At 36.4% G+C, this 23,964-nt stretch overlaps 1 pseudogene; it reads left to right on the forward strand.

Annotated features, from left to right (window-relative positions):
• The first annotated feature begins 6,619 nt into the window (after window positions 1-6,619).
• The window catches only part of LOC113280964, a 27,308-nt pseudogene continuing 9,963 nt past the window's right edge, over window positions 6,620-23,964 (forward strand).

Genomic DNA, 23,964 nt, shown 5'->3' on the forward strand with positions numbered 1-23,964 from the left:
AATAAATATATGTTTTTTGTATATAAGTATCTTTTATGATTTAAAACTTGATATCATGAAGGCATTATATGGGAACACTCAATAATACATTCATATTATGTTAATAAATTTACTTTTTGCTTCAGTATTAACTAATTACGAAAATGTTTCTCATGTGTTAGAAACAAATAAAATATCTCACGGTATAAATTTTCTTTTTTTCATATGGATATTTGCCAATAGGGGTGTCTTTCACAGTATGTTTAACTATCAGTTCTAGAGAACTAACAATTCAGTTTCTTTCAAGAGTCTTGGTTGCCCTAAGTAACTTCTTCATACGTCGGAACGACTATATTTTTTCGCAATTGGCTGCATCTTTTCATCATCTTCGAGGTGATATCAAGCGCTCCTAGATTTGAACGAGTTCCACTTGGTCATTGGCCTTCTCCATTTGTAGCTAATTTCTTTCTTTGGACAATTAAGTGCATATTCACTTCTTTTGAATGATTCACCTAATAAAACACAAATAGAGAAAAACAAATGTAATATACAATAATTTGCAAAAATATAAGAAATTACTATAGCATGGATACAATACTAAAAATATGCCCTTAACAAGCATTGCTCAGTTGAATCCACCAAGCATTGGTATGTCAAGTTTGGTTGTCATATTTTAGTATAAAAAGTCAATTAGAGTCGCTTGATTGAATGTACTAGAGTCAACTTCATTTAGGTTAGACTAGAAAGTCTAGGAATGTTGAGGCATACAAGTATTACCTTGAACACGTGAAGATCGTGAAGACGTATCGATTAAAATGATTGAACACATCATCCTTCCACTTGAGGTTAGTGATACTGACTTGACTTGTCTCCATTCATATCGTTGCATTCAATTCTTTTAAGATTTAAAACATAACATGCGAGGTTTAATTTAATACTCTAGTATTATACTTGGTCATTTTTTTATGATCAAAGTGTCAAGGAAGAATATTTGATTACGGAGTATAACATTTATCTTTTGAACTTTGTAAATGTGACATCGAAATAATTTCCGTAACTCGTTACTTGATTGTTTATTGAATATATGTTTGATTTCATCTTATGAAACTATGTTTACATATGTTTAACGGAAGTGCATATGCGAAGATGAGGCTGTGGAAGCAGCAATATGAGCAAATCAGCTGAATTCCAATGTCATCCAAATTGAATGAAACCGCGCTGATATCATCAAAGCAATCAACGGAGACACATGTTACATCAACTTGAAAGCAAGATTAAGACTTACAAGCAAATATGAGGAAGGTCAGAAAAATGGAGAGGACAAATCTTTTCTTTTTTTGGTTTGTTATTAAAAAGACCAATCAGGCTACAGTTGCATTAGCCTCTAGGACCAATTCAAAGATTTTTGTTTGATTTTTTAAATTTGGATCGGCGAAGGAACCGAATCATAATCAAGATCATGAGGATAATGAACCTTAACTTCCAGCTTTTCATATTTCAATATAAATTTTTAGATTTCAATGTAAATTTTTATTATTAGAAAAAAAGTATCAAAAGAATATTCATAAACGATTCAAGGGATAGTGTCATCGTAGTAAATGTGTACCCTAGAAAGAGTAGCCCCTAACAAAAATAGGGGTGGGTGCGTTGTCGAAAAACCCATGAATAAATGAAACGAGAAGAAGAAAATAAATCAAAATAAATTTTCTTCTAGTTCTTCTTCCCCCCTAAAGAAACCCTAACACAAAAAAATAGAGTCTGAATATTTTCTTCAACGATCGGAAGGCACATCCGATGGCAGAACTAAATGCCAGACTACTGCAATGATTTCTGAGAAAGGAGCGTTTATTGACTATTGTGGTACCATATAAGGGGGAATTCTTACCTCCAAGTCTCCTGCCTCCGTCGTCCAGAGCTCGACAACCAAATTAATGAAAGCAACTGTTATTTCATATAAGAAGTTGATAGCTAGGGAAACAGTGTACTTAGATGAAGCCAGGGAATTTATTAATGGCGAAGTCGTTGATGAAGATAAGGAAAACCAGGTAAATCAATTTTAGGGTTTGTGTAAATTCTTTATATTGGTTGTGACAATCCCTTTTGATGAGAAAATTGAAACACTTATGAATAATGCTAATGAAAGAAGCAGGGGGGCTCATGTACAACTATCCAAGTTGGATCTGGGACCATTTATGCCTCTAGCTCTGAAGAGGTAAGCATTCTCACTGCTAGAAGCAGCAAAGTGGGTAGTAAGCTTGGACCGTAAACATTTTTGGATTGATGAGATTGCAAGGGAGTAATTGAGTTTGCGTGAGGTCATGTAAACACGATTCAGTAGAGAAATCAAGTCATAATCTATGAAGATCTAAGGATTTTGAAGTATTTTGAGCATTTTTTGGGCTTTACTTTAATTCATAAGAGTAGTAACAAAGTATCAGATGCTTTAGCTAAGCAGGCAAGGAGTCAAGGTTCTCACAAACAACAATGGCGAAAAATGCTAAATTTTATTCTCTCTGCTTTAGATTCTGATTCTCATTTTTTACTTTCAAACATAATTCCTACACAATATCTGAAAATTGTAAGAATTTTCTCATATTTCAGTTCACCATACTAAGATAAGCTCCGCCAATAGGGTAAACAACCCCTTGCAATCTTTTTGTTTCTTTGCATGTGTGTTTTAATATATTAACTTTAAAAATAAAAAATAAAAAATGTATGTTTGCTCCTTTGCATACCTGAGTTTGCTCTTATGTTCCTATGTTGCACAATTATCACAAGCAGAGACAAAAGCTGCAAATTTGGTCATTTCCCGCGTCATATTCGGAAGACTCTTCGAACACTACATACCTCCCGCTCACTTTTACTCGTAGGACGAAAAAATCTTCAAGGTTTGGAATTCATCAATAAATTCTCAGGGAAAAGTTTCAATGAAAGGAGTCGGGCCAGTCTTTAGAATCCCTTGCCCACGAAGCGAATAGTTTTTTCTGCTTCATACTTCATTTTGGTTTTTCATAAACTTTAACAATTATAATTTGATAAATCATGTATTATACCCATATAATAAATTTTTAATTCGTCTTTACAGATTAAATTTCTTTTAGTTAATATTTATCAGCATTTTGGAAGAATAACTTATAGTGCTAATTTTCAATTAATATTTGATAAAACCCATATTTGTTTATATTTGTCATTTCCAAACTTTTGAAGAGAAATGATGAGCTTAAATATTAGTTTTGACATGCGGAAAAAAAAATGACATGACTCTTTAATTGTTTACATAGGAATATATTTCCATTTTTTTTTTGTATATAAGTATCTTTTATGATTTAAAATTTGATATCATGAAAGCATTCATATATGGGAACACTCAATAATATATTCCTAGTATGTTAATATATTTACTTTGTGCTTCAATATTAACTAATTACGAAAATGTTTCTCATGTGTTAGAAACAAACAAAACATCTCACGATATAAATTTTCTTTTTTGCATATGGATATTTGCCAATAGGGGTGTCTTTAACAGTATGTTTAACTATCAGTTCTAGAGAACTGATAGTTCAGTTTATTTCAATAGTCTTGGCTGCCCTAAGTAACTTCTTCATATGTTGGAACGACTACATTTTTTCGCCATTGGCTGCGACTTTTCGTCATCTTCGAGGTGATATCAAGCGCTCCTAGATTTGAACGAGTTCCACTTGGTCTTTGGCCTTCTCCATTTGTAACTAATTTCTTTCTTTGCAAAATTAAGTGCATACTCACTTCTTTTGAATGATTCACCTGATAAGACACAAATAGAGAAAAACAAATGTAATATACAATAATTTGAAAGAATATAAGCAATTACTAGCATGGATTCGACACTAAAAATATGCACTTAACAAGAATTTCTCAGTTGAACCCTCCAAGCATTGGTATGTCAAGTTTGGTTGTCATATTTTAGTATCAAAAGTCAATTAGAGTCGCTTGATTGAATGTACTAGAGTCAAATTCATTTAGGTTAGACTAGAAAGTCTAGGAATGTTGAGATATACAAGTATTACCTTGAACACGTGAAGATCGTGAAGACGTATCGACTATAATGATTGAACACATCATCCTTCCACTTGTGGTTAGTGATACTAATTTGACTTGTTTCCATTCATATCGTTGCTTTCAAATCGTTTAAGATTGAAAGCATAACATGCGAGGTTTAATTTAATACTCTGGTGTTAGACTTGGTCATTTTATTATGATCAAAGTGTCAAGGAAGAATATTTGATTACAAAGTATAACGTCTATCTTTTGAACTTCTTAAATGTGACATCGACATAATCTATGTAACTCGTTACTTGATTGTTTATTGAATATAGGTTTGATTTCATCCTAGGAAACTATGTTTACATATGTTTAACGGAAGTACATATGCGAAACTTGTTTCGTAATTGAAATCAAATAAATAGGCGTTTTGATCCGATTTTCATTGAAGAGCTATTAGATGACCAATTCAGACATAAGTAAGAACTTTGGCATCTTGAATTATGTTGAGAGTTATGGTAGAACTGACATTTACCTGGTTTGGGATATCTGGTAAGTATTTTTTTCCTCACTACATTTCATTGGAAAAGCTCTAAGTAAAACCTGCACCATTAAAGCCCATTGTACATATCAAGCCACTTAGGCCTATTCCTATGCGTATGCCAAATACTGTTTTTTGGAATATATGCACCCACTATGGGTATGCCAAACTGCCAAACTCATATGCCAATATGCCAGGAATAACATATAGGCATACACGACAGATTTCCCATCGAGCGATAGAATGTCCATCGCTCGATGGTCAAGCCATCGCTCGCTGGTCATTAAATCGCTGACGCCAGTCAACCTGTCGTTCGTCTCTTAGATCATCGCTTACCAGATCTTCATCCAACGGCTAGTATTCCCCCTATAAATAACTTTTCAATCTCATTTCAACTCACACCAGAATTTATAAATCTCTATACAATTTCTCAATCTACAATTCTTTTCATCACTATTCCAATTCCTCAGAGAGTATGGATGATAATATGAGCACTTATGAGTTCGTAGCAAACCATAGTGCTGTCGCAAATCGAAGAGCTGTTGATCGTTCCCATGTGGATAATGAAATTAGGATAAGTCAAATTAGATTTAGAAATCAAAATAGGAGAAGTCAAATAAGGCGGAAACCAAAATTCAATGTTGCAGGAGATGGATGTATTTGCAGGAATTATGTTTATTCTATTGAGGATATTATATTAGGAAAGGCCTTACATCACCAAACATTATGGCAAATGAGTTTTGGGAAATTTCAAGAAGAAACAATGAATCTCAACAATCGTGATGTTTCAGAATTGAGTCAACACTTCAATACAATCCATAAGGAAGTTAATAGATTTGTTGCTTTACTTCATCAAGAAGGTCCAAATTTGAGGAATGGTGAACCCATGATGGAATTTCAACAAAGGTGTCGTGTGGATGGTGCAACTATGATGGAACTTCAACGTAGGTGTCGTGCGGAATATCGCCGCATCTACGAAAAAGACTTCCGGTTTGAAAATTGTTTCGACATTTTAAAACGTTTGCCCAAATATTTGTAATGCATTTCTCGATTGTCCACTAAATATTAGGTTTTAATATTTAAATGTAAGATTGAATTAAGAATAAAATTAATCTTAATTTTAAACATTACTCGTCAAATTTTCAAATTCATAACTTCCATATAATCATAGTCATTTCTTACAAGACATAAAACTAGACAATAAGATTTTCAAATATAGACTGTAAAAATAAAAATTTGGGACAATGTTCTTCATCTTGTTAATCTTCTTCATTTCACCAAATTTCCAATCAATGCGTTCATGAACGGATTCTCCTTTGTTTATCTTCTTCTTTGGCTTCAAATTTGTTTTGCCTTGATTTTCCTTGCCTTGAACTTTTCTTTGCCTTTTCTTAGTTGCGGTTTTGACTTGATTGATATCCAAAACTCGGAGACTTCTTTGTTTCTTACTTATTTCTTTATACTTATCACATATCTTCTTAACGGCACCTTCAAGCACTACTCCCGAAAAACCAAGTTGTGTTGCCGAATCAAGTTGGGTTTGAAATTGTGACATTTGGGAAATTTCAAAAAAATAAATTAGATTGACAAAGAGAGAAATAGAGAAATTTTGATTAAGAAAAGAGAATTAGAGAAAAAAAAAATTGTGTAAAAATTTTGGGGTAAACATTTGAATTTGAAAATTACCTATTTATATCGATAAAGAACTAACCGCTGGCGCTAGAGTTTCTAGCGAGCAATATTATGAATTACGCCAACGATAAAAACAAACTCTAGTGCTCAGTAAATGATACCAGGTGGCATGGTAAATGAGTTTGTTCTTTATTCTTATGACATGGGACCCACAAAGAAAACGCATTAGAAAACCGAAAAAGACGCAGAAGAATACAGAAGCGCGCTCTCCCTTCTTCTTCTTCTCCTCCTCCTCCTCCGATATCCGCATTATCCGAGAAAAATAGTTCACGATTTCCGCCTCTCGTCTATAAATACGCCTTGCTCTTACACTGGAAACTTCTTTTTCCAGTCTTCCCATTTTCTCCTCTTTCTCTTTCCCTCTCAAAATTTCTCTGAAATTCTTCTCTGTAGCTCTAGTTTTTCCTCACATCATCAATCGCTTGATGAGAGTTTTAATAGACGAAGACGAAATACGACGTGTAAATCTTACTTTTCAGTAAAATTTTATCAGTTCTTGAGGTGATTTTAGTGTTCTTGAGATGAATTTATCGATTTTTTTCAGATCTTTTTTTTGTGCATTTTTGATAATAGATCAACTATATCTGATTTTACTTTTTTTTAATAAGTGATGATGATCGAACTTCATCTGATTTTAGTGTTTTGAGAGATTTCTTTACTAGGTTGAGTTTCCTTGGTGTTAAGTAATTTCTAGGGTTAAGTTTAGATTATCATAATGGAAATGCAAGTTTTAGTTTGAGGTTTGAATCGTTTGATATCGTCTATTCAGTTCGAATTGTAGATTTGAAGAACATGTTTCTTGAAGAAGAAAGCTAGTTATCATCGTTTATTGTTAAAAATAGCTGAAATTAGTAAGATCACCATCACTTGAAAGCTTTATTTCACTGTTATGTACTTTGTTGTTAGATCCAAATCTCACCGCATGTATGTATTGTTAGCTAGATCCAATTTCCTTTACCGTGAAATTGGTTCCTGAACTATTTTGTTTGTAATATCTTTTGTTCACTTTATAGGTATTGTTAGTTGTTGAGTTTCTTACATATATGTTATTATCAAATGCTACTGCTTATAGGTATTGTTAGTTGTTGAGTTTCTTACATATTATATTATTATCAAATGCTACTATGAGTGCAAGGATTAGATTGCTTAATCTAAATATGAGAAACAACTGAAACGAATTTGTTTTGGTAAATGCCTGAATCTTGAAGTAGTCGTAATGTTTGTACACTAACTAATTTTCGTTGGATTTAGGTTTGTTTTGTGGTTGGCATCGGAATCTGATCAACTGAGAGCATTATTACCATATAATGGCATCAGGGCAGCACGATCCCGAAGCATCAACATCATCAGGTCCACGAGGTTTGACCAGTAGGCCGTCAACAAGTACTGCCACAACAACTTTCTGGTTGGAAGTCTTTGATAATGAAGTTGTGCCGTCTTCGCTTGGTAGCATTGTCCCTATACTCCGTGTTGCAAGTGAGGTCAAACCTGAACGCCCTCGTGTTGCTTTTATTTGTAAGTGTCATCACTATACTGAACATACGAATTTTCCAGAGTTAGTCCGTTGGTTTTTTGTCTCTTTTTTATTATGTAGATTAAAGTTTATTTACTGAAGAACTGCGTGTTTTCGAACTCTAATTACAAGGTCGATTATACGCGTTTGAGAAAGCTCATAGATTAGATCCAAAATCCATTGGTAGAGTTGTACGACAGTTCAAGACAGGTCTCTCCCAGCGATTAGATCGAGTAAGAGATTTCTCCCTGCTCTCTTTATGCTGTATGTGCTGTCAGTTTCAGTTTCAGTTTTGAACTGAAAAAGGAATATCTAGCAACACATAATCTATCCCACAATAGATATTTCCACAACCGTGTACTTCATGGTTCTGTTATTTACTTTTATTGTTGGAACAAACTATCTTTCTTCACTCTTAATTTGTTCCGTTAACTGCTCTGCATATTGTCAATAAGATTTGAAAGCTGAAAGACTGGTTCACTACAGTTGACACCCCCGAGCTCCAACATATAGTTGTCACACAGCTTCTCAACATTTGCCTGTTTATCTTAATGTGCAATTCTTAGATCCAGAATAAGACTACGAGTTGTTAAAAATACAAATTAATTTGTGATCATTATTCTAGAATAATCTTGAAGTTCCCTAGACTAGGTAAAGCCCAATACATTCTAGAGTTTTTGGGCCTCTAGAGTCTTCTTTTTAGTCACATGTAATCTAGAGAATTCTTTCTCTAGAATTCTCTTAAGGCATAGTAGATCATAGTCTCTAGAATTTTCATTTCTAGAGTTTTCTTCACTAGGCCTATAAATAGGCACTCCATGGTTTCATTTTGATCATCCACAACTCAAGTGAGTGAGTAAGTAGTAAGAGTGAGAGCTAGAGTTTAGAGTAAGAGCCAAAGTGCCTCTTTGTAAACAACTAGTGTAAGCCAAAGTTGCTACACAAGCCTCTTGTAATATTTTCATTTTCATATTAATATAAGCCTCACCTTTCAATTAACCAACCTCTCTTCCTAAATACATTTCCATAAACCCATCACATTTCCGCATTGCGCCAACAAATTTGGTATCAGAGCAAACCTAACCCAGTAATCCTAAAACTCTACTCATGGCAATTAACCAAAATATTCAAGGTTTCAACTATGCCCAAAGTCTAATTCCAATTTTTGATGGTGAGAGTTACGATTATTGGAGTCTACAAATGAAGACACTATTCATTTCACAAGACCTGTGGGATTTTATAGAAGAAGGTTATAAAGTACCAGAGTCGGCAGAAACTCTGTCGTCATGGACGGACGCACAGAAAAAGGAGTATAAGGAAAATAAGAAGAAAGATGCTAAAGCATTACTGTTTCTACAACAGGGCGTAACCAAAGCTATTTTTCCTCGAATTTCGGTGGCGAAAACTTCACAGGAGGCCTGGAATATTCTCAAAGTAGCATTCCAAGGATCAGAAAAGGTAATCTCCATTAAACTACAAAATTTATGGCGAGATTTTGATAATTTACTTATGAAAGAAAATGAAACTATCCAGAATTTCTTCTCAAGAGTTACTGGCATAGTAAATCAAATCAGTAGTTATGGAGATACCATTGAAAATAAAAGAGTGGTAGAAAAGATATTAAGAAGCTTACCATTCAAATTTGATCATATCGTCGCTGCCATTGAAGAATCAAAAAATTTATCGACTCTCTCGGTACATGAATTAATGGGTTCACTCGAGGCGCACGAGAAAAGAATAAATAGGTTCGCGGAGCAACCATTGGAGCAGGCATTTCAATCAAAAATAAATTTCAGTGAGAAGAAAAATACAGAAGCCAAAAAAGAAAGCTCCAGAGGGGGATCGTCATCCAACTCACAGTACGAGAAAGGGTCGACGTCAAATCAAGGACCCAGAAATTTCTACCGCGGACGTGGAAAAGGAAAAGGAGGTTATAGAAACAACAATCAAAGGTACGGAAAAAATAACTCCTCAAATCTCCGATGCAATGTTTGCAAAAAGTTTGGACATGCAACTGAAGATTGCAAGTATAAGTGCACCAAGTGTGATAAATTAAATCACATGGAGAAAGATTGTTGGCTTAATGAAGCAAACTATTCCGAGAAAAACAATTCTCAGAATCAAGTATTCTATTCCTGCCTCACCTCGCAACAAGAATCGCAAGGTATATGGTACGTCGACAGCGGATGCAGCAGCCATATGACAGGAAACAAAGAATATTTCGTAAAATTGGAGGAACAAGAGATTCCGCCAGTCAAACTTGGAGATGGAAAGTTCCAGAATGTTGAAGGAAGAGGAGTCATATCCGTACGTACAAGGTCAGGTAAAACTCGATACATATCTGATGTTCTTTATGTTCCTGGCCTAGCTCAAAATTTATTAAGTGTTGGACAACTTATAAGAAAGGGGTACTCACTACATTTCGAAGACGGAGAATGCACAATTTATGATAAAATTAACAAGCAATTGGTGGCAAAAGTAAAAATGTCAGGAAATTTTGTCTTTCCCTTATCTATGCCATCAATTGAAAATTGTGCAATGAGTACCAACCATATTGACGAAGGAAAGCTATGGCATTTGAGATACGGGCATCTAAACTACAGATCCTTGAAGGTTCTTAAATCAAATAACATGGTAATTGGTCTTCCCAATATCATCGGTGGAGATAAAATATGTGAAGGCTGTATTCTTGGGAAGTTTCATAGACTTCCATTTACAAACAAATCGTGGAGAGCAAGAAAGCCCCTCGAATTGGTGCACGCCGATATTTGCGGTCCGACAAGAACAACCTCACTCAACAACAGAAGATATTTTCTTTTATTCGTGGATGATTATACCAGGATGATGTGGGTGTATATTCTCGAGCAAAAGTCCGAGGCATTCACTAAATTCCGAGAATTCAAGGCGCTGGCAGAGAAGCAAAGTGGCCATCAATTGAAGATTTTCCGTACAGACCGTGGTGGAGAATTTACTTCAAAAGAGTTTATCAACTACTGCAAAGAAAATGGAATTAAGAAGGAGCTAACCGTTCGATACACTCCACAACAAAACGGCGTCGCGGAAAGAAAAAATCGTACGATCGTGGAAATGGCTCGGAGTATGCTAAAAGCAAGGAAGCTACCTAATAGCTACTGGGCAGAAGCAGTCAACACGGCGGTTTACATCCTTAACCGTTCTCCAACAAAGGCAGTTCTCAACAAGACTCCATATGAAGCTTGGCATAAGAAAAAGCCCGAGGTAACTTCTTTCAGAATTTTTGGTTGCGTTGCATATTCACATATTCCATCTCAACACAGAGAAAAGTTTGATGAAAAAGGAGAAAAGCTAATATTCATCGGATATAGCGAGGAGTCTAAAGCCAGATACAAATGAACTGGTAATATCAAGAGACGTTATCTTTGATGAATTCAAAGCTTGGGATTGGAATGATGAACCAGATAACCACGAGTCTCCACTAGTCATCGAAGAAGAGCCAGATCAGCCACGTCAGGAAGAAAGTACTCCACCACCAAGCCCGAGGTCTCCTAGTCCAACACAACAAAGTCCAAGTTCATCGGAAGCAAGTTCCCCACCTAGAAAGGTGCGTTCCCTAAGAGATATTTATGAAATATCTAATTGTGCATTTATAGCACTAGAGCCTCAAAGATATGAGGAAGCAGCAAAAGAAGAAAAACGGAGAGACGCCATGGACGAAGAAATGCGAGTAATCGAGAAAAATAAGACATGGGAGCTTGTTAATCAGCCAATTGACAACGAAATAATTGGTCTGAAATGGGTCTACAAGACAAAATACAACGAAGATGGTTCGATTCAGAAGCACAAGGCAAGGCTAGTTGCAAAAGGATATTCCCAGCAACCAGGAATCGACTACAACGAGACATTCGCCCCAGTCGCTCGCATGGAAACAATCCGAATGGTGTTAGCCTTAGCAGCTCAACTCAAAATGAAAGTCCACCAATTGGACGTAAAGTCAGCGTTCCTGAACGGAGAACTTGAAGAAGAGGTGTACGTTGAACAATCACAAGGATATGTCCGAAAAGGAAAAGAAAAAATGGTTTATCGTCTACGGAAAGCACTATATGGCCTGAAGCAAGCACAACGTGCATGGAACAGCAAAATCGACAAGTATTTCCGAGATAATGGATTTCAGAAAAGTCCAAGTGAGCCATCCCTCTACATTAAAAAACAAGGTACGGATTTCCTAATTGTCTGTCTCTACGTTGATGATTTAATTTACGCCAGCATAAAACAAGAGATGGCAGAAAATTTTAAGAAGGAGATGATGAAAGAATATGAGATGACAGACTTAGGACTTATGCGATATTTTCTTGGGATTGAAGTAAAACAATCTCCAGAAGAAATATTCATTTCTCAAGAAAAATATGCGGAAGACTTACTGAAAAGGTTCAACATGATGGATTGCAAACCAATTTCAACTCCAATGGGTACTAATGAGAAGTTGATAAAAAATGATGGAGCGCCAAAAGTAGATCCAACCTTATTCAGAAGTCTAGTCGGCTCACTGATCTACTTAACAAATACAAGGCCAGACATCGTCAATGCAACCAGCATTGTTTCTCGGTTTATGAGCGAGCCAAGCAAGTTACACTACGCCGCCGCAAAAAGAATTCTTCGATATATCAAGGGAACAAAGAATTTTGGCATCAAGTATACAAGAGAAAAAGATAATGATTTAATTGGCTTCACAGATAGCGATTGGGCAGGTTCTATTGAAGACCGAAAGAGCACATCAGGCTATGTTTTCTGTATGGGAACAAAAGTTATCTCTTGGAGTTCTAAAAAGCAAAGCACGGTGGCATTATCGTCAGCCGAAGCAGAGTACATAGCATCAACAAGTGCAGCATGTGAAGCAGTGTGGCTAAGAAGAATAATGACCGACCTACAACAAAGGCAAATGCAGCCGACGACTATCTACTGTGACAATATGTCTACAATTGCAATGACAAAAAATCCAGTCTTCCACGGAAGGACGAAGCACATAGAGCTACGACACCACTTCATCAGAGAGCTTGTAGAAGACAAGGAAATCGAGCTCCAATTCTGTCCAACACAAGAACAAAATGCAGACATTTTCACGAAAGCAGTCACGGTGGATAAGTTCAATCATTTCAGAGAAAAGCTCAACATCACAAATTAAGAGGGAGTGTTAAAAATAAAAATTAATTTGTGATCATTATTCTAGAATAATCTTGAAGTTCCCTAGACTAGGTAAAGCCCAATACATTCTAGAGTTTTTGGGTCTCTAGAGTCTTCTTTTTAGTCACATGTAATCTAGAGAATTCTTTCTCTAGAATTCTCTTAAGGCATAGTAGATCATAGTCTCTAGAATTTTCATTTCTAGAGTTTTCTTCACTAGGCCTATAAATAGGCACTCCATGGTTTCATTTTGATCATCAAAAAACTCAAGTGAGTAACCAAGTAGTAGAGTGAGAGCTAGAGTTAGATTAAGAGCCAAAGTGCCTCTTTGTAAACAACTAGTGGAAGCCAAAGTTGCTACACAAACCTCTTGTAACATTTTCATTTTCATATTAATCAAAGCCTCACTTTCCAATTAACCAACCTCTCTTTCAAAATCATTTCCATAAACCCATCACATTTCCGCATTGCGCCAACAAATTTGGTATCAGAGCAAACCTAACCCAGTAATCCTAAAACTCTACTCATGGCAATTAACCAAAATATTCAAGGTTTCAACTATGCCCAAAGTCTAATTCCAATTTTTGATGGTGAGAGTTACGATTATTGGAGTCTACAAATGAAGACACTATTCATTTCACAAGACCTATGGGATTTTATAGAAGAAGGTTATAAAGTACCAGAGTCAGCAGAAACTCTGTCGTCATGGACGGACGCAGAGAAAAAAGAGTATAAGGAAAATAAGAAGAAAGATGCTAAAGCATTACTGTATCTACAACAGGGCGTAAGAAAAGCAATTTTTCCTCGAATTTCGGTGGCAAAAACTTCACAGGAGGCCTGGAATATTCTCAAAGTAGCATTCCAAGGATCAGAAAAGGTAATCTCCATTAAACTACAAAATTTATGGCGAGATTTTGATAATTTACTTATGAAAGAAAATGAAACTATGCAGAACTTCTTCTCAAGAGTTACTGGCATAGTAAATCAAATCAGTAGTTATGGAGATACCATTGAAAATAAAAGAGTGGTAGAAAAGATATTAAGAAGCTTACCATTCAAATTTGATCATATCGTCGCTGCCATTGAAGAATCAAAAAATTTATCGACTCTCTCGGTACATGAATTAATGGGTTCACTCGAGGCGCACGAGAAAAGAATAAATAGGTTCGCGGAGAAACCATTGGAGCAGGCATTTCAATCAAAAATAAATTTCAGTGAGAAGAAAAATACAGAAGCCAAAAAAGAAAGCTCTAGAGGGGGATCATCATCCAACTCGCAGTATGAGAAAGGGTCGACGTCAAATCAAGGACCCAGAAATTACTCCCGCGGACGTGGAAAAGGAAAAGGAGGTTATAGAAACAACAATCAAAGGTACGGAAAAAATAACTCCTCAAATCTCCGATGCAATGTTTGCAAAAATTTTGGACATGCAACTGAAGATTGCAAGTATAAGTGCACCAAGTGTGATAAATTAAATCACATGGAGAAAGATTGTTGGCTTAATGAAGCAAACTATTCCGAGAAAAACAATTCTCAGAATCAAGTATTCTATTCCTGCCTCACCTCGCAACAAGAATCGCAAGGTATATGGTACGTCGACAGCGGATGCAGCAGCCATATGACAGGAAACAAAGAATATTTCGTAAAATTGGAGGAACAAGAGATTCCGCCAGTCAAACTTGGAGATGGAAAGTTCCAGAATGTTGAAGGAAGAGGAGTCATATCCGTACGTACAAGGTCAGGTAAAACTCGATACATATCTGATGTTCTTTATGTTCCTGGCCTAGCTCAAAATTTATTAAGTGTTGGACAACTTATAAGAAAAGGGTACTCACTACATTTCGAAGACGGAGAATGCACAATTTATGATAAAATTAATAATCAATTGGTGGCAAAAGTAAAAATGTCAGGAAATTTTGTCTTTCCTCTATCTATGCCATCAATTGAAAATTGTGCAATGAGTACCAACCATATTGACGAAGGAAAGCTATGGCATTTGAGATACGGGCATCTCAACTACAGATCCTTAAAGGTTCTAAAATCAAAAGGCATGGTAATTGGTCTTCCCAATATCGACGGTGGAGATAAAGTATGTGAAGGTTGTATTCTAGGGAAGTTTCATAGACTTCCATTTACGAAGACATCGTGGAGAGCAAGAAGGCCCCTCGAATTGGTGCACGCTGATATATGCGGTCCGACAAGAACAACTTCACTCAACAACAGAAGATATTTTCTCTTACTCGTGGACGATTATACCAGGATGATGTGGGTGTACATTCTTGAGCAAAAGTCCGAGGCATTCACTAAATTCCTAGAATTCAAGGCGCTGGCAGAGAAGCAAAGTGGCCATCAATTGAAAGTTTTCCGTACAGACCGTGGTGGAGAATTTACTTCAAAAGAGTTTATCAACTACTGCATAGAAAATGGAATTAAAAAGGAGCTCACCGTCCGATACACTCCACAACAAAATGGCGTCGCGGAAAGGAAAAATCGTACGATCGTGGAAATGGCTCGCAGTATGCTAAAAGCAAGGAAGCTACCCAACACCTACTGGGCGGAAGCAGTCAACACAGCAGTGTACATCCTTAATCGCTCGCCAACAAAAGCGGTTCACAATAAAACTTCATACGAGGGATGGCATAAGAAAAAGCCTGAGGTAACTTCCTTCAGAATTTTTGGTTGTGTAGCATACTCACATATTCCATCCCAACATAGAGAAAAGTTCGATGAAAAAGGAGAAAAGCTTATATTCATCGGATATAGCGAGGAGTCTAAAGCCTATAGACTTCTAAATCCAGATACAAAGGAACTGGTAATATCAAGAGATGTTATCTTTGATGAATTCAAAGCTTGGGATTGGAATGATGAACCAGATAACCACGAGTCTCCACTACTCATCGAAGAAGAGCCATATCTGTCACACCAAGAAGAAAATACTCCACAAGCAAGCCCGAGATCTCCTAGTCCAACACAACAAAGTCCAAGCTCATCTGACTCAAGTGCCCCACCTAGAAAGGTGCGTTCCCTAAGAGATATTTATAATGTATCTAATTGTGCTTTTATAGCACTAGAACCTCAAAAATATGAGGAAGCGGCAAAAGAAGAAAAATGGAGAAACGCCATGGACGAAGAAATGCGAGTAATTGAGAAAAATAAGACATGGGAGCTCGTCAATCAGCCAGTTGATAAAGAAATAATTGGTCTGAAATGGGTCTACAAGACAAAATATAATGAAGATGGGTCAATTCAAAAGCACAAAGCAAGGCTAGTTGCAAAAGGATATTCCCAGCAACCAGGAATTGACTACAACGAGACATTCGCCCCAGTCGCTCGCATGGAAACAATTCGGATGGTGTTAGCTTTGGCAGCTCAACTCAAAATGAAAGTCTACCAATTAGACGTAAAGTCGGCGTTCCTAAACGGAGAACTTGAAGAAGAGGTGTACGTTGAACAACCTCAAGGATATATCCGAAAAGGAAAAGAAAAAATGGTATATCGTCTCCGCAAAGCACTATACGGTCTTAAGCAAGCACCGCGTGCATGGAACAGCAAAATCGACAAGTATTTCCGAGATAATGGATTTGAGAAAAGTCCAAGTGAGCCATCACTCTACATCAGAAAACAAGGTACGGACTTCCTAATTGTCTGTCTCTATGTTGATGATTTAATTTATGCCAGTACAAAACAAGAGATGACAGAAAAATTTAAGAAGGAGATGATGAAAGAATATGAGATGACAGACTTAGGTCTTATGCGATATTTTCTTGGGATTCAAGTAAAACAATCTCCAGAAGAAATATTCATTTCTCAAGAAAAATATGCGGAAGACTTACTGAAAAGGTTCAACATGATGGATTGCAAACCAATTGCAACTCCAATGGGTACCAATGAGAAATTGGTAAAAAATGATGGAGCGACAAAAGTTGATCCAACCTTATTCAGAAGTCTAGTCGGCTCACTGATCTACTTAACAAATACAAGGCCAGACATCGTCAATGCAACCAGTATTGTTTCTCGGTTTATGAGCGAGCCAAGCAAGTTACACTATGCAGCCGCAAAGAGAATTCTTCGGTATATCAAGGGAACGAAGGATTTTGGCATCAAGTATACAAAAGAAAAAGATAATGATTTAATTGGCTTCACAGATAGCGATTGGGCAGGTTCTATTGAAGACCGAAAGAGCACATCAGGCTATGTTTTCTGTATGGGAACAAAAGTTATCTCTTGGAGTTCTAAAAAGCAAAGCACGGTGGCATTATCGTCAGCCGAAGCAGAGTACATAGCATCAACAAGTGCAGCATGTGAAGCAGTGTGGCTAAGAAGAATAATGACCGACCTACAACAAAGGCAAATGCAGCCGACGACTATCTACTGTGACAATAGGTCTACAATTGCAATGACAAAAAATCCAGTCTTCCACGGAAGGACGAAGCACATAGAGCTACGACACCACTTCATCAGAGAGCTTGTAGAAGACAAGGAAATCGAGCTCCAATTCTGTCCAACACAAGAACAAAATGCAGACATTTTCACGAAAGCAGTCACGGTGGATAAGTTCAATCATTTCAGAGAAAAGCTCAACATCACAAATTAAGAGGGAGTGTTAAAAATACAAATTAATTTGTGATCATTATTCTAGAATAATCTTGAAGTTCCCTAGACTAGGTAAAGCCCAATACATTCTAGAGTTTTTGGGCCTCTAGAGTCTTCTTTTTAGTCACATGTAATCTAGAGAATTCTTTCTCTAGAATTCTCTTAAGGCATAGTAGATCATAGTCTCTAGAATTTTCATTTCTAGAGTTTTCTTCACTAGGCCTATAAATAGGCACTCCATGGTTTCATTTTGATCATCCACAACTCAAGTGAGTGAGTAAGTAGTAAGAGTGAGAGCTAGAGTTTAGAGTAAGAGCCAAAGTGCCTCTTTGTAAACAACTAGTGTAAGCCAAAGTTGCTACACAAGCCTCTTGTAATATTTTCATTTTCATATTAATATAAGCCTCACCTTTCAATTAACCAACCTCTCTTCCTAAATACATTTCCATAAACCCATCACATTTCCGCATTGCGCCAACACGAGTGAGCAACATAAATTTCTTTGGACAATATATTCCATGTTATGAACAAGCGCAGTCATCATTTGATATTTTTTGCTTGGATTGTTTTGCTATTGTATAAGATATAGTCATGTAAATATCTGACTAATTAGTTTCTAATTAATTTAGTTAAATATAGGCATAGTGTTCACAGTTTTATTTACGGTTTATCTGGTCGATTGAGCAGGATAATGCATCAACTCTCGCCTACAGGGTTAAAAAGGCCGATGCACGGGAAATTGAGAGCTTTTACCGGCAATACTATGAGCACTATGTTAGAGCCCTGGATAAGGGGGAGCAAGCTGATAGGTAATTTATTTCAAGTGTGTCCTATTTCTGTTATTGGTGTGAGTCGTCTGATGATGACAGCCTTAAAAGGAAACCTAAGGTACTTTCCCTAATTTATCTCATGGTCAAAAGGAAAACCTTCAGGCTTCAGCACATCTATTGGTTTGGCACAAAACAGCACTTAAAACTAACAAATTCAATCTAAGTAACTTTGTCAATCCGCATTGCCTCGATCCAGTCTGATGATAGACCATGACTGCAGTTTTCTTTTCAGCATGGTGAGAAATCCAGTAAAGTAGTATGGCTGTTGGAGTGATTTCCCAAGAATTACTTAATTTTGACGTACCCAACAGAAACTTATTTGTTGTAACAGTCAGCTATGACTCCCTCCGGAAAATAAACATAGTTAACCTTCACTAACATCTAGCACTTGCTTAATCATCAGTTATCCAACTCACTGATTTTTGCAGAACTATGGATACATAGTTCGGCATATATTAGATGGATTTGCCTGCCTTTTTCTATTCCGAAGTGGATGACTTTTTAATTGACAATTTTCCAACAGAAACAAACTTGGCAAAACATGCCAGACAGCTGGAGTGCTTTATGAAGTGCTGAGTGGTGTTTCGAAGACTGTTTCTCCTGACGTTAGTCCCTTTTTGGTGTTTTTCTTTTTTTGAAATTTTGTTGAGACTTTCTTTAGTTATTTTTCTGCATTTCTTAAATATTTTCGATTCTTAACATATTCGGGGTGTTCCGCTTTGAGTATCTCATTGCTTCTGCTAAAGATGTCCACGAAAAGGAGGGTTTCTATACACCATATAACATTCTACCCTTGGGTGCAGCTGGTGCATCTCAGTGTATCATGCATCTTGATGAGGTACAAAGTTCATTGGGTTCCTTCACCTGTTGGCAATTCATATTTTGCTGTACTTTATTTTGGTTGTTTTAAATTCTCTTTATCCCAGGTTAAGGCATCTATGGATGCTCTTGGGTATACCCGTGGATTGAGATGGCCTTCTTCATTTGAGCAGCGTAGACAAGAAGTAGGAGAGTTAGACCTTTTGGATTGGCTAAGGGCTATGCTTGGATTTCAGGTAAAAAGATCTGCATGCATATAATCAAATTTTTATTAACATGGATGAGACTTTTGTATTAATCAGTGTGGTCGCAGAAAGAAAGCGTTAAGAACCAAAGGGAGCATCTACTATTAATTCTTGCGGACGTTCACATAAGACTAGAGCCCAGGCCTGAACCCCTTAACAAGGTCTCTTCTTATAAGACTTTGTATTCTCTCCCCGTGTAGATTTAATTTTTCATGCATTTGTCACTACTCAAAGATGGCACTTTATCCTAGTCTGATGCATGCTACAGTAATAACTTAAGTTCCATGCGCTATACAGTTTCCATAAATTGCATAAGGGTTTCCATCTTCTGTAATATCTGTGATTATGTATGTCGTGGTCATACACTCTTTAGAGAATCTGTTACTGAGGTTGACTAGTGAATTGTTGTTGTTTTGAACTTCTTTAATGAATTGCAAAGTTAAGAAGGTAGACCGAAGTTCCACACAATGTAAAAGCTGTTGTAACTTCTAGAGGTTATAGTTTACATGTTGTTCAATTTCAACTTATTTATGTATGAAACCACTTGGTATTTCGTTAGCAGAACTCTGAACATCATCTCGCATTATTCTTCATCAATCGATAATTCGTTTATTTTTTCCTTACCTTTTTTGGGCAGCTGGATGGGCGAGCAATAGATGCAGTAATGAACAAGTTGTTTAAAAACTACAAAACATGGTGCAAATTCTTGGGAATAAAGCACAGTTTGCGGTATGATTTAGTAAATTGTGTTTATTGCCAACCTCTTCCACATATAAAATTTGACCTTCGATTCTTGCAGGCTCCCTGAAGGACGGCAAGAGATGCAGCAGAGGAAAATACTCTACATGGGTCTTTATCTTCTTATTTGGGGTGAAGGAGCTAATGTTCGTTTTATGCCAGAATGCCTGTGCTATATCTTTCACAATGTGAGTGCAGCATTATGTGGTTCCCTTCCCCGTTCAAGTTATTTTTTCCTGGATACACGTATTAAGTTGCAAGATTTGAATGCATCTCCAGATGGCAAATGAACTTGATGGTCTATTAGCCGGAATTATCAGCGTCGTAACTGGAGAAAATATCAAACCTTCATATGGTGGGGAGGATGAAGCATTCCTCAGAAAGGTTATAACACCAATATACCGTGTAATTGATAAGGTAGCATTTTATGAAATATGTCAATTTTGACCATCTGGCTGCCATTTGTACGATGAACTGCCATTTGTATGATGAACTAATGATGTTCATTATCCAGGAATCCCAGAAAAGCAAAAACGGAAAAGCCCCTCATTCAGCCTGGTGTAACTACGATGATCTAAATGAGTATTTCTGGTCTGTATAGAATTTGATGATTCAAGAGTGAGACTAAACTTATGTTTCCTTTAACTAGTTTAACAATTGTGCCTGTAACATATTTTCAGGTCAGCTGATTGCTTCTCTTTGGACTGGCCCATGCGTGATGACAGTGATTTCTTCAAATCAATGCGAGACAAGGTATGTATAATCTTCCTTTATAGTTATAGGCACCTTTGACTTGATCAAATTTTTATTTAGCCTTTTGGATCAGTCAGAGAGAGAATTTTCTTTTTCTTTTTGGTACATTTGCACCTAAGGAATCTTCTGACCACTATAAAACTGATTGCTAGGGGAAACAAGCAACTCAACAAGAATCTGAAAGCACAGGAAAATCTTATTTTGTTGAAACTAGAACATTCTGGCACATATTCAGGTATTTTTGGTATTTGGGTGGTACTGCTCGTAAGCTGCACGATGTTGCCTGTCTCTTAGCATAAGAATCACTAAACTTAAATTGGTCATAATTCTCAGTGAATCATGGTATGTACTTAGTGGTGCTGGTAGATGTCTGGCAAGGATATATACAATTAGCTTACCTGTCTTTTAACTTTCGGTTGCAGGCTATGATAATTGTTGCTTGGCGTGGAAATTCACCATCAGATATATTTGAAAAGGATATCTTGTATCATGTTTCTACTACATTCATCACAGCGTCTTTCTTGCGCTTCCTTCAAAGTAAGAATGACGGGATTCAAAAAATCGTTTATGTTTCTAGGTTGCAGAGATATGACCGTCTTTTTTTCTTCCAATTCCTATTTCCGAGTCACTAAATAGTTATTTTTCACCCACAAGTATACAACAATAAAATAGTAAAATACCGTCAAGCATGTTAGGGTAAGCTCTTCTCATATGGCTGTAGTTAGTTTAATGAAGGGCAAACTAGGGGAGGAACTCTGATAAAAAATTAGCTTATAGAAGGTGCAACAGTTAAACTCTTATTTAGTCCAGAGCGTTGCTATGTTTCATCAATGGAGAATCATGCATATCAGTCGGCATCTTTGAAAGAGATCTATACAGCACCTTTTACCCGGGATTGCTTAAAAGAAAAAATTTGCCCCGTTTGACAGAGAGGTGTTCTGAGTAGTTCAAAGTTAACTGTGTAATGGTCCTATCTTAGTTCATCTTTTAATTAAATTAATTAACATTTGATTTGGTGATCCACTGAAAAGCTGAAATTTGGATACACAGTACGACCTGCTGATAAATTATTGGAAATGCTATTGAATACCGGACAGAGTTGGAGGTGTTCCTTAGAATCCACAAATTTAAGCTGTAAAATGATATTGACGTACAAAATAAATCACTGTGGGCTACAGAGTATGGGATGGCTTTGCTAGAAATCCAAAACCTTATCCTGTGATCTTGATGGAAAAATGACATATCAAATTTAGTTTTGGTTTGCTGTTCTTATACTAATGTTCATATTCCCTATGCTTCTGTTGTTTGCTCTTACCTTACGTTCTACTTTTATTCAAGAATAGATGTTTAAATTCACCTGTTCCATTTCTAAATCATTGAATAGTTGTAGAAAGTATGACACCAAATATCTCATCGCTAATTTTACTATGATTCTCGTATTCCATTTCTAGATTCTTTTTACATTTCTGTGATCACTATTGGAGTTTGCTGGATTGCTATTAATTTACCGATCTCTCTCTCCCTCCCTCTCCTTTCCTGTGATGTCAGGTGTTTTGGACTTCATTCTGAACTTCCCAGGCTACTGCAGGTGGAGGTTTGCTGATGTGTTGAGAAATCTTCTAAAGATAGTGGTTAGTCTTGGGTGGGCAGTTGCCCTTCCTATTTGCTACATGCAATCCTTCTCTGTGGCTCCTGAAAGAATTAAAGACATGCTGACATGGTTTCCTCAAGTGAAAGGCATACCAGCTTTATATATTATGGCGGCGGCTGTATACTTGCTTCCAAATATACTTGCATCTGCATTGTTTATTTTTCCAATGCTTCGAAGGTGGATTGAAAACTCAGACTGGCCTATCATTAGGTTTCTTTTGTGGTGGTCACAGGTATGCCAGTTAGTTTTTTTTTTCCTCTTGACTTGATTCTTTCATCATTTTGAATTTGCTCATCTCATAGGTATACTGAATGTTTTACGAAAAGGTTGCATATCTTTAGTAGGAAACTGACTTGTTTAACTGGAATATGACTTCTTAGAACGTTTGGTAACTTTCCATAGAAATTTAGAAAAGAGTAAGATGGAACTCGTGAATGTGCATAAATCAGTTTTTAGTTATGATTCTGATTAGAAGAACGCACAGGTGATTTCATAGGGTCAAAGCATACTGTATCTTTTTGGGCAAATGCAAAACTTGGTATTACGTTAATAACTTAATATATTGTCTGCTCCATTTTTTTTCTTTATTGCGTTGTTCATTGTGTTTCTTTGCAAGGCTGCCAAATGAATGAATTCCCGTGTAACACTTTTGTACAACATAGCAATATAAAAAGTTTTAGGGAATGTTAGAAGGCACTAGGCTCGCGTACCAGGTCAATGTATGAAACATGCAGCTAAACGTACAATAAGAAAGTTGAAATAAGTAACATTTTGTACGTCTGACCTGAATAAACATATACAACTGTAAAGCTGCCTAAACTGTAACCATGTCCAAGATGTCTCATGCCTTCATACAATTGTGAAACTTGAGAATTACTTTATGAGATAAATTTGTTAACAATGAATACTAGACTTAATTCATACCACAGTTGTGTCTTAAACCTTTTTCTTATATTATTTGTCATTATTGTAGTATTGTTGTGACTGAAAATGATTTCTTGTGGAACTCATTATATTGTCCTTTAAGACATGGCCTAAGGTATAGTCATGCACAATGTTCACATTTAATTGTTCAAACTTTAAGTACAGTTGGTAGTGTGCATCTTGTTCTGTTTTGATACATTAGATATTATTGTTGATCATTTAATTGACTTGTGTACAGCCAAAAATATATGTGGGAAGAGGAATGCATGAAAGTCAGTTTCAGCTTATCAAGTGAGTCTTAAGATGCACACTTGTAGTCACATATTTTTGATCTGGCACAAGTTGGATGTATATCATGTTATTTTGGTTCAATGTTTTACATTGCTTCACATCTACATATTGTTTCTTTGAAGGTATACTGTTTTCTGGTTGCTACTTATATCTTCAAAGTTAGCCTTCAGTTACTACATCCAGGTGAGTTTCGCTATGGCTTTTTTTTTTTTTTTTTTTTT

This window comes from Papaver somniferum, chromosome 5 (assembly GCF_003573695.1).
Source record: "Papaver somniferum cultivar HN1 chromosome 5, ASM357369v1, whole genome shotgun sequence".
Lineage (NCBI taxonomy): Eukaryota > Viridiplantae > Streptophyta > Magnoliopsida > Ranunculales > Papaveraceae > Papaver > Papaver somniferum.